Here is an 11,159-nt window from a genome sequence, read left to right on the forward strand (position 1 = left end):
TCAATCTAATGTTACTCAGAAGACTCTGGCAAAAATAAAATATGAGTTGTTGATAGATACTCCCTCCGTCCCTTCCATTTCTTTACACTTTCCTTTTTGGGTGTCCCATCCAATTCTTTACATTTCAAAATTTAACCAAAATAGTCAATGGGTCCCACCACTTCTTCACTTTTCTTTCCTTTTCACACTACTTTTACTCCACTATCTTCTTTTAATACATTAAAAATCAATGGGTCCCACCACTTCACCCACTTTTCTTTCTCTTTTCCACTACTTTATACATATTTCTTAACCTCCGTGCCCAACCCAAACGATAAGAAATGGGAGGGACGGAGGGAGTATCATTTGACACAAGTATTTTTTATTACTAAATAGAATTTTGTGTCTACTACCTACTTGTCAAATTATTGATTATTTGTCTTTACTTCACATAGTATTTGTCTTTACTACTTTTGTCATGCAACTGGAGATTATTGTTGGAACCATTTCTTTTGTCATGCAATTGGAGATTATTGTTGGAACCATTTCCCTATGACTTGATTTATTAAGGTCCGTGTCTCTATAATAGTTGAGGGCGAGCGAGCTGGATAAATGGACAGGCTTTGCTAAATCAAGGATACCATTTCTCATTCGAACGCTACTTTCTTTTCCTACACTCAACCTGCTGATGTCTAACAATATGATTAACTTGGCTTGGTTACCATTTTAAACTAATATTTTAAGCCCTGTGTCTAATTTGAACAATTAGCCCTGTGTCACAATTTTGGAATTTATAGCCGGAAGCTGATGGCATCAACTGTGATCCCTTGCTTACCGAGTATTTCGACTTACCATCAACCAAGCCCACAGGCGAGAAAAATACAACGTAAGTAATGCTGAAGACAAATGGAGAGCAAATCTAGCAATTAATAATGATGGTCAGAATGGCGAGGTCAAGCTGGCAGTAGTTAAGAACGATGACTTCAGGAAGTACAACATACGAAACCGAAGAAACCGTGGAACTTAATGCCCCATTTCTTTTTCCAGATGCACCATTCTCATTTCCATTGGTGTATCTAATACTCACTCTTGTGCAGTTTACTTACAGATATACGGAGTATAACGCTCATATGTTCTCTGCTTGTGAGCATATGTAAATTCAAAAAATTACAATATTAATGACCATATTTCTTTGCACCAATCTATAATAAAAAAATTAGCAAGGCTTAGAAAATTTGCACCATAGGCCAAACAACCGAGGCTGATCCCTAACAAGAATATTAAAGTTAATAGTGTAAAATAACTCCAGTGTATATAGCACAAAGTACTTAAAAATGGCACTTGTCAAAGTGAGCCAACATATCAGACATCCATTGTGTAGTTTAAGATACCTTGCACAGAACCCAATGGATAATTCAAATTAAAAGGAATCACTTTAACACGAACTTGAACAACCTGTGTGACATATAAGATGCACACCGTCAATCATTGCAACTCTTACAAATTTCTTAAACAATCACTCAATGAAAGACAATGATAACAATTAAGATACCTCCATGCTAGCATCCTCGAGATTCAACAATTAGCTTTGTTAAATCTACCATGAACGATCATCAAAGAAGAAAGATCATCAAGGATAATTCCAAAATCTGCTGCACTTCTACAGAATGGTCCAATTTTATTTTTTCAAAATCAAAGATATGCTCAGTTCTCACAGGGTTCAATAAGAGAAGGGGAAAGTAAACTGAGCAAGATTAAGTGTTTCTACACTACCAAGCTGTCAGACACGCTCATTTACACCAGTTCGACCCACAGTCCCAAAAGGTGGACGCAGTGCAGTCACTCCACAATGAGCAGCCGGGTACATCAGCAGTCTCTGAACCAATTGCAAACGAAACCATTCCTGCACAAAATTCACTTAGTAAATACATATCTAGAGATTGGAATATAACTTGATGAACATACAATTTTAGTTGATAACTTGACGATTCCTGTACTTTGAGATGACTAAACAACAAAAGTAGACCCGCGGAGGTGCATGAAGCAGGTCCAGCTGACAAACCGTATGAGTATTCCTCAATATTCCACGGATTTCTTGTCCTACCCCAAAACCAAATGCCATTATATGTCGGTGTTCCTGTGACTTCGCAAGAAGGACTGCTCCAGCAGTACCCAACCTGTAAATTATAAATAAACCATAAACAAACACAAGGCGGCATGAAATTTCGACGTAGAAACTATAGAAGGCAGGTACCAGAGGTTTGTGATACCTATTGTAAACCCAAGCTTCTACTCCAAAACTTGATCTTTATATGATGTTGAACCCCAGGTTGTTTTGAATTGAGGCACCACAATTAGGTCTTTCAATCCGTAAGGTATTCCATGAAGGGAACCTGTAGAAATGAATATGACATTTTAATAGTTTTTATTATTAAAAACACAGAGTTACAAGAACCAAAGTCAAATATAGAGTTTCTATGATTCTACAGATAATTTCTGACATGCTACCTTGACAAGTAATAAGGAGAGGTCAAAGGTTATACCCCTCAAATTCAAGTTACGCAAAACCAAAGAAATTAGGGAGAGGAAAATCTTGTGGAACCATATGTTGTTTCAAAAGAGGTAGTTAAGGATACTAAGCAGCTGGTCTCCTTTGAATATTATATAAACGCTAGAAGATAATGCTTGGTTACTTGAAACCTTATCTAATTTAAAGCATGTAGCATGATATGCAGGGCACAAATTCTGCATACCTGAATACATTCCTCCCATCTTAGTTCTTACAAGTACACATGAAATGTTTCTCGCACTCATTCGCTCTACAAATGTATTATCTCCCTTTCCTACTTCATCTTGTACATTATCACCTCATTTCACATCATAATGATATATTAGTCCCAACAACTAAAATTTCCCCCTCCACCACTGTCTAATAATCATGGGCAAAATCGCAAATTACAATTCTAGACTTGGATGAATTATAAAACTACGTTTTCATAGTCTAAAATTTTGATCAGTACAATATAAACCAAGAAAATTAAGGGAAAAAAACAATATTAACATTGCTTAGATAAATTACACAGATCGCATATCAAACACAATGTGCAGGATATAATAGTTGTGTGCGTGTGTGAGAAAGAGAGGGAGGGGGGAGAGAGAAGGAGCGAGAGAGAGAGAACAATGCCCGGGATATAATAGCTGTGTGTGTGTGTGAGAGAGGGAGGGGGAGGGGGAGGGGGAGGGGGAGAGATGAGTACCATGCTAGGAGTTAATTGAGATTAGGCCTGTAAACGGATCGGATTTGGATCGGATCAAGCTAAATTCATATCTTAATCCATTTAATTTTATCTGATTTGGATCGGATCGGATCAGGAGTCACATATTTTACAAGTCAATCCATATCCGGTCCATTCGGATCATGGATAATCGGATCGGATCTCCGGTCCACTAAAATTTACGAAATATATTTTTTCACCGTGGACAATGTTTTAACCTTCCACAAAGAAAGAAAATGATATTTTCTAGCTATATTAATTCATGAGTTTTAACATAACAAGTACAAAAAAGAACTAATAAAGCAGTAAAGTAAAGTCCGCAACTTTATGTTATTAAAAAAAATATAACTGAAAAACTTTGTTGGTTGTTCTTATAAAACCTTTAACATATAATGTATCAAGTAAATAGAAAAATAATAAATAAGTTGCTTAATATTTTTGGAGGAAGCAAATTAGGATTCGCTCGCCTATTCAATAAGGATTAAAATCAATAAATATGTCCTAAATATAGAACTAGGTGATTGAGAAGGTGTTAAGTGGAAGAGTTTAGCTCTCATGTGTTTATACTCACTCTACACAAAAAATGAGTGATTATTAGAGTAACTTGATAATAAGAATGAGAGTCGGGTCAAGACTTAGAAACGGCTCATCGGTTATAAGAAAATATGATTTAGGGTTCTGTCTTGAAATTTTTATCTTGTATGTAATATATTAATAAAATATAATATATTATAAGAAAATATAATATAAAATATATAATATAGTTAAGCATGAATCAGATCGGATCGTTAACAGATCGGATTTGACCATATCCATATCCATTCTTTATCGGACCGGATTATTATCGGATCGGATTATTAGCAGATCGGATTATTTTAATAAGGATCCATATCCATTTATTTAACCACGGATCGGTTCGAATCCGATCGGATATCCGATCCATTTACATGCCTAATTGAGATAGTGGCGTGTGTGAGTACATAGACTTAGGCCTCGTTTGGTACGCTCTAACTCAACACAGTAACCTACACTTTCATGGAACTGACGTGGGTCTTTGGTTATACTACTTTTAATTCAAGGTATGTAACCCACACTTCCTAAGTATCTCAAGTTACAGCAAAACACCGTAACCCAGTTCCATTTCTCAGACGTGGTTTTTCTGAGTTACCGCGTGAATGTACAATATTTATAATATATTTTTCAAACTTTCTCTATTTATGATATCATTATTATATATAAAATTATTACTTCCAATACTAATTATTATATTAATTTTATGTCACGATATTTTTGTATGTAAATATTCATAAAATCATGTTTATATAATTTTAATTTATACTTCTTTTAATATAATTACAACTTATTATATTTTGTAAGTTGTTTTTAATGATATACATAAATACAATTTCAATTTTATAATATTACTCATATAATTATATTTATATTCAATTATATTTTTATCTAATTATAAATTTAAAATTTTATTTATATGTTAATATATTAGCTTATTTTAATAATTAATTTATTTAATAAATATCAATATATACTTTTTTCTTTTAACGTTGTATTAAAATTTATATAACTTTATTTAACATTATATATCAAATAATTTTTATTTTTATATGTTTGTGTAAATTTATTAATTTAATATTACACAAATAATCAAATTTTATGTGACCTCATTTTCTTCTTGGGACGTCCCAAAAAGAATGAACCTATCATACTTATTATTTTTGAACACTATTTTACACTATATACACCTACTACTTTCTTCCACTATCTCCATTATATAATAATATAAATACTATTACACCCACTACTTTCTTCCACTATCTCAAATCTATTATTAAATATTGATAAGTCCCACCACCTTATACACTTTTCAACTAAACTTACTATTTTTTTTCTTAATCTCCGTGAAAATAAAACCAGCTCATACATTTTGAGACGGAAGGAGTACATCAACAGCTGTTGCCAGAACTCAACTACTTGAACCGCATGAAGACGAGAGGGGTGCTATTTAAGGCTTACAAAATGTCCGAGTGCGTCACTGTTTTTTACTACTCTCTCCGTTTCAATTTAGATGTTCACTTTTAAAAAAATAATTTGTTTCAAATTAATTTCAACTTTCAATATAAAATTATATTTTAAAGTTAATTTTACTCCACATATCTTTTATTTATATTTCCTAGATCAATCTCATCCATATATTATGCTCATTTATTTCAATTAATTTGTGAACATCCACTTTTTCAAAAAAAAAACGTTTTTTTCACCTATTAACGCTTAATCGAGATGGTGACCGACCGAAGAGCGATTAATCTCGATTAATCACCGACTTTTAGAACAATGCTTATAACGAGTCATCCAAGAATCGACAAAAGATATATGGGCCATGCCAGACCATCAATTATCCCATTTCCTTTTCCTTTTCGATTATTTATTTGCAGAGAAAATACTAAATTAACAGAAGGTATGAGTGTTTTCAAAATAAATTGTCATAAAACTAGTTGAAAGAATATATTTACATATCGTTCGATTTTGTCGCAAATAGATCCAGGTCTAGTTCAAATATATTCTTTAAATAAATTTAAGTTAATTAGCATATATAAAGAATTATATTTCTCATAAAAAATAAATATAATTACTCATATTTTTTGTTCAAAACAGAAAACATTTATTCTTACATCAGTACACAGTTGTACGAACAGTAGCGGTCAATTAAGCAAATGCCAACACCACCGGTTCACCACCAAATGTCAAATCAATGCCTTTCAGCACGGTGACAACCCGGGTCAAATCCCGAGTCTTTTTCGAAAATTGGATCAAGTCCCGAACTCCGAATCCGAAGATAAGCCAAAATATACTGACCCAACTACAACAACTTGGGTATTCCACAAGCCCACCACATGCCCTCAGAAGATCATGACTTGTTGGTGCAATTGGTAGGAGTACTTATGCTTATAAATCGAACTAAAGTCTCGAAAAATCGGGTCAAATCCCAAACTCCGAATCCGAAGATAAGCCGAAATATACTGGCCCAACTACAACAACTTGGATAATCCACAAACCCACCACAGGCCCCCAAAAGATCATGATTTGTTGGTGCAGCAACTTGGGTAATCACAAGCCCATCACAGGCCCCCAAAAGATCATGATTTGTTGGTGCAATTACTAGTAGTACTTATGTTGGGACTGGGGTGTTACAAACTCCCCATTTAAATTCCTAACGTCCTCGTCAAGCTTTCGAATACCTGCTCTTAATACCATATGTGACAACCCGAATCAAATCCCGAGTCTTTTTCAAAAATCGGGTCAAGTCCCGAACTCCGATCTAAAGATAGCCAATAGCAACAATTTGAATAATTCACAATAGGACTGAGCAAACAGTCGATTCGATCAAAAACCGAACCTAACCAAAATAACCCAAATAACTTATAAATCTAGTTATAGAACGAATCATAAAATTAAATAACTAAATATATATTCAATTATAAAGGACATATAGGATAAATACATTTAAAAGTATTAAAACAAAAGATTTTGAACGCGCACCATTGTCGTGGGTCAATTCACACGACTATTACCTTGTCGAATAAAAATATATGTAATCTTGGAACGGATCCATGAAACAAAGACTCATAAATAGGCTCAAATATCGATTATCCGGTCAAAAAATTTATTTTCTTAATTTTAATAATTTATAAATTTAATTATGTAAATATTATTTTTTAAGAAGATATTTTAGAAAAACAGAAAAGTACAAATGATAAATTAAAAAATTCCGAAAAATATACATTTTCCCGACTAATGTCAAACAAACACCTTAATCAAATACTGCTACCCTAAATTTCAACTTCTTAAAATAAATACCAATCAAATAACCAGTAATTCTCTTCCCTTCCGTTACAAATAATCTACCGAACTTAAAAATATCTAAAGAAAGGTCACGAACACAACGTCAATGCTGCATATAAATCAAAGAACTAAATATTAGCAGTAAATCAAAATTTCCCAAGCTAAAGGTTAAATTTGATGATAAAAGCCTCCGTAGAATCTCCACAATTTTCCAACTGAAGAAATCCGAGGTTTGAAGAGTCCAACTAATCATGATAGTAGACATAAATAACGACGAATTTTAAGACACAGCAAAGAAGAAATTGCTTGAACTTGCCCAAACCAAGAATTAAAGACCCAATTGTCACACTGTAATTATTATTTTTAGTACTAGCGATGAATATCTGTATAGAAAATATTTAATATAATTTTCATCCGAGAAATAATCAAATCTAATTAAAGGTGCATGAAACCGATATGACAGGCCGACCAGGTAGAATGGCCAACTCCGGTAATTACCTGCCTATGTCAAAAAATGCGTATCGTCAATATCGTGCTCCTCGTTTTCCATTGTTTTGTTTCTGCGTAGACGAAGAGAAACCTTATGTAAAGAGACGGGAGACTTTTCATTTTCGGAGGTGATTGTATTAGTTCAAAGTGTTTATTACTTATACGCCATAAAGTTAATTATAAGTGATAATTTTTTTAATTTAGGGAAAATAGATTTTTTTGCCACCCAACTTATTGCGTTTTTAAAAACTTACTACCGAACTTATTTATTTTTGCTTTTAGTCACTAATATTAGGTTTGGTTTTATTTTTAACCAAATATAGGTGGTGTTTGGCAGGCATATATAAGCCAACTTCTGGGCTTATAAGTTATAAGCACTTATTTGTACCGTTTGTGTAAAAAGTAGAGAAGCACTTAAAAAAAATTAGGATTACTAGTTTTTGTTTCAGGACTTCTGCTTATTTGCCAAACAGTTTAATCACTTATAAGTCTTAACTTGCTTCTGACTTTTACTTCACTTTTTTATTTTAAGCAAAAAGCACTTATTTTAAGCTCACCCAAACGGCCCCATTAACGTTTAAGTGGGACAAACGGAATAGTATATTTTTTGTCCGAGGAGTACTCCAAAAGAGAGCAGCGGTTTAACTGTTTGGTAAGTCAAAGTTAGGAGGTTGAAGACTTTGACCTTTAAGCAAAGTGTTGAAGTCACGAATTCCCAGCCCCTTTTCTGTATCGTCTTGGTCAAGAGACAGAGGGTCGTATTAATATTCGTTTTTTCCGTCTCGAAATATAGGCATAATATGACAGGAAAAAAAGTGGTTTGTTTCGGGATCATAGCCAATGCAGCTGGTGTTAATATATTGAGCGCGCGGCTGAATTTTGATAGGTTTAATTCAGATTTTTCTAACAAGTCTGACTATATACAAATTTTCAAGTACTGCAAAGATATTATTAGTCGAACTAGGCTGAAAAAATGACAGCAACCACGTTTATAAATCCATGCCAACTCATTTCAGATATACTTGTGGTCCATTACACAAATTAAAAATAATCAGAATTATTTGAAGTAGAATAAATTAATAAAAGAAAATCAAGTTATTACATATTTTGGAGTATTTGGGTCGCAAATATGAATGAGAATGAGAGATATATAAATAGATTCAAAAAAAAGTGTAAGGAATGATTTATTTGAGATATTAATCTCATTCTATATTATAAAATCATTCAAAAATTAATATACGGGTTTGAGTTTCTAATTCTTATTAATCAGAATCAATTTTTTTTTTAAAACTTAATACTCCATCCGTCTCATTTTAGTTGTCTCATTTGGTTTGTGCAGGTCAAATTGACCAGAGTTTAACTGAAATTTATTAATATTTTATCAATTGAAAAAATTGAAAAAATATGTCACCGGAAAAAACTTTTAATCTACTTTAAGATTTAATTTTTAGTTTTTTAAAATAATGAAAGAGTGACTTATAAAATTGGTCAAAATTTGGTTAATTTGACCAACAAAAATAAAAATGTAACAATTAAAATGGGACGGAGGGAGTAATCAGAATCATTAATTATGAATTATGGGAGCGTTTAATTTTTCATCGTTACAGTATAACTTCACATGCAAGTCCTGAAAAGTGAAAAGGTTGAGGGATCGACTTGCTCACATTCTATACAGGTTGATGTACACGACTTTAGTTTGAAGGTCAATAATTTACACAATGCTAAAATTAATACACTGTTCAATATTTTGACTCATACTTTATCTCATTTAAGCAGTACTCATACAACTAGACAGCATGATAAGATTGATCTGGCCCAAGCCAGGCACGTGGTCAAAGTCGTTGACCATAATGTAGCTACACTGCACGCTCATTCTTGCAATTGTACGTAGCCTAAAAATGCTTCTGCTACTACTGTAGCGCTCAGTGTTAGCCCAATCTACCGTGTTTTTCATCTTAACCTCTGGCTTGTTTATCTTCATTTTGTAAGGGTTTTAAGGTTTGGGAATAGTAGACCTAAATACGAAGTACTCCCTATGTTCTTTTCATTTTTTTTACAGTTTTTTCACACTAATCGACACGCATTTTAAGACGCATATAAAATATAGTTTTATAATTTATTTTTAAAAATTTTCCTTTTTGTATAAAAAATTTAAACATCAAATTTTTATTCAGAAATTTTTTTTTAAAAATAATTTATCAAACTACATTTTACAAAAGAATTAAAATGCGTGCTCAACTCCCGTCTCCGATGTAAATAAATGAGGGAGGATGAGGGAATACGATCCATCGAAACTTTTCTTTTGTTTTGACAGGACATTTGTCCGATCAGAAAAAGTGAAGTAAAGTTCAAAGAAGAAACGTTTTTTCCAGGCCGCAATTCATGTGTGATGGGACATTGTGATGTTTAGGTTAGCTCCCGCTAGTCACAGTAGTCTCCAGTTTCCACGAAAATATAGAGTACTGCTCCTCTGTCGTGAATTATGCAAAGGAGCGCTACACACTTTAATAATTTTTAAAAAGATAATTTTATAATCATTTTTAGAATTTTTTTGTTGAATGAAAATTTAAAATCTTTTGTTAAATTTTATTTAGCAAAATATTTTTAAAATTAAATTATAAAATTATATTTTGAAAAAGTATTAAAATGCGTGCTAAATAAGGAGGTGGGACTCACCTCAATGACACGTGTTTATAATTTTGTCATGTCATATAATATCTCTTATTTATTTAAGCATATCAGTGGATCAATAACATATATTCGAATTCCTAAAATAACGCATAATCAATACCTGCAATTATATTTTACAAGTACGTCACTTTTTAATATTATTTAGTAATCTAATTCAAATAAACTCTACGTCTATGCCACGTATTTAAAATATTGACATATTAGAAATATTTCTATATTTATCTAAGCATATAAATTTTAATTTATACATATAAATTCATATCAAAAATAACATAAACAATAATTTCTCACATTAAATTTCCCTAATATAAGAGCTAGAGATCATGCAATAACTACTTTCTATATCATTTTCGAATTTTGAATTTGTGCTAAAAATATAATTGTTAATCAGAATGAAAAGAAAATAATTATATTGAATACACTATCATAATTTCTGAAATAATAATGAACAAATAATAAATAATTGACGCCTGTGCGCGGAATGATGACAAAAGTAATAGTGAATAAAAATTTAGCTTATTTAATTAGATGAGATGGATATATATATATAGAATGAACCATTTTGACACACGTATATGTGTGCTGTATCATGTATGTTCAAGCTTGACGCAGCAATGAGGTTTTTGTTTCCACCCAATGTCCCTCTCAGCAAACAATATATTCTTAAATGGGATAGATACAGAGCAAGAGCTCTGAAATCTGAATGGACCTCGTGGGTAAATGAATCTAATCCCGGCCGATTTTCTGTGGGAGTAGTACTTAGTAGTACTCAAAAGTCTAATAGTACGTATATGAAACAATATCCTATCTATAGACATATATAGCCACGGTATTTAGAATTTATAAACAACTGAAGCCAGTCAGAGT

General features: G+C 32.3%; 1 long non-coding RNA gene across 3 annotated transcripts; it reads right to left on the reverse strand.

Annotated features, from left to right (window-relative positions):
• Nucleotides 1-884: 884 nt before the first annotated feature.
• On the reverse strand, nt 885-3,259 carry LOC108198911 (uncharacterized). Of its 3 annotated transcripts, none has more exons than XR_001802217.2 (4): nt 2,250-3,259; nt 1,945-2,156; nt 1,532-1,882; nt 885-1,434 (listed from the first exon to the last, which is right to left on the reverse strand). It is a non-coding gene; the product is annotated as an uncharacterized LOC108198911 (long non-coding RNA). The 3 variants fall into 3 exon arrangements; XR_001802218.2 differs by having other exon boundaries at nt 888-1,434; nt 1,977-2,156; XR_010286253.1 differs by having other exon boundaries at nt 886-1,434; nt 1,532-2,156.
• Nucleotides 3,260-11,159: the final 7,900 nt, after the last annotated feature.

Source organism: Daucus carota, chromosome 8, assembly GCF_001625215.2.
Source record: "Daucus carota subsp. sativus chromosome 8, DH1 v3.0, whole genome shotgun sequence".
Lineage (NCBI taxonomy): Eukaryota > Viridiplantae > Streptophyta > Magnoliopsida > Apiales > Apiaceae > Daucus > Daucus carota.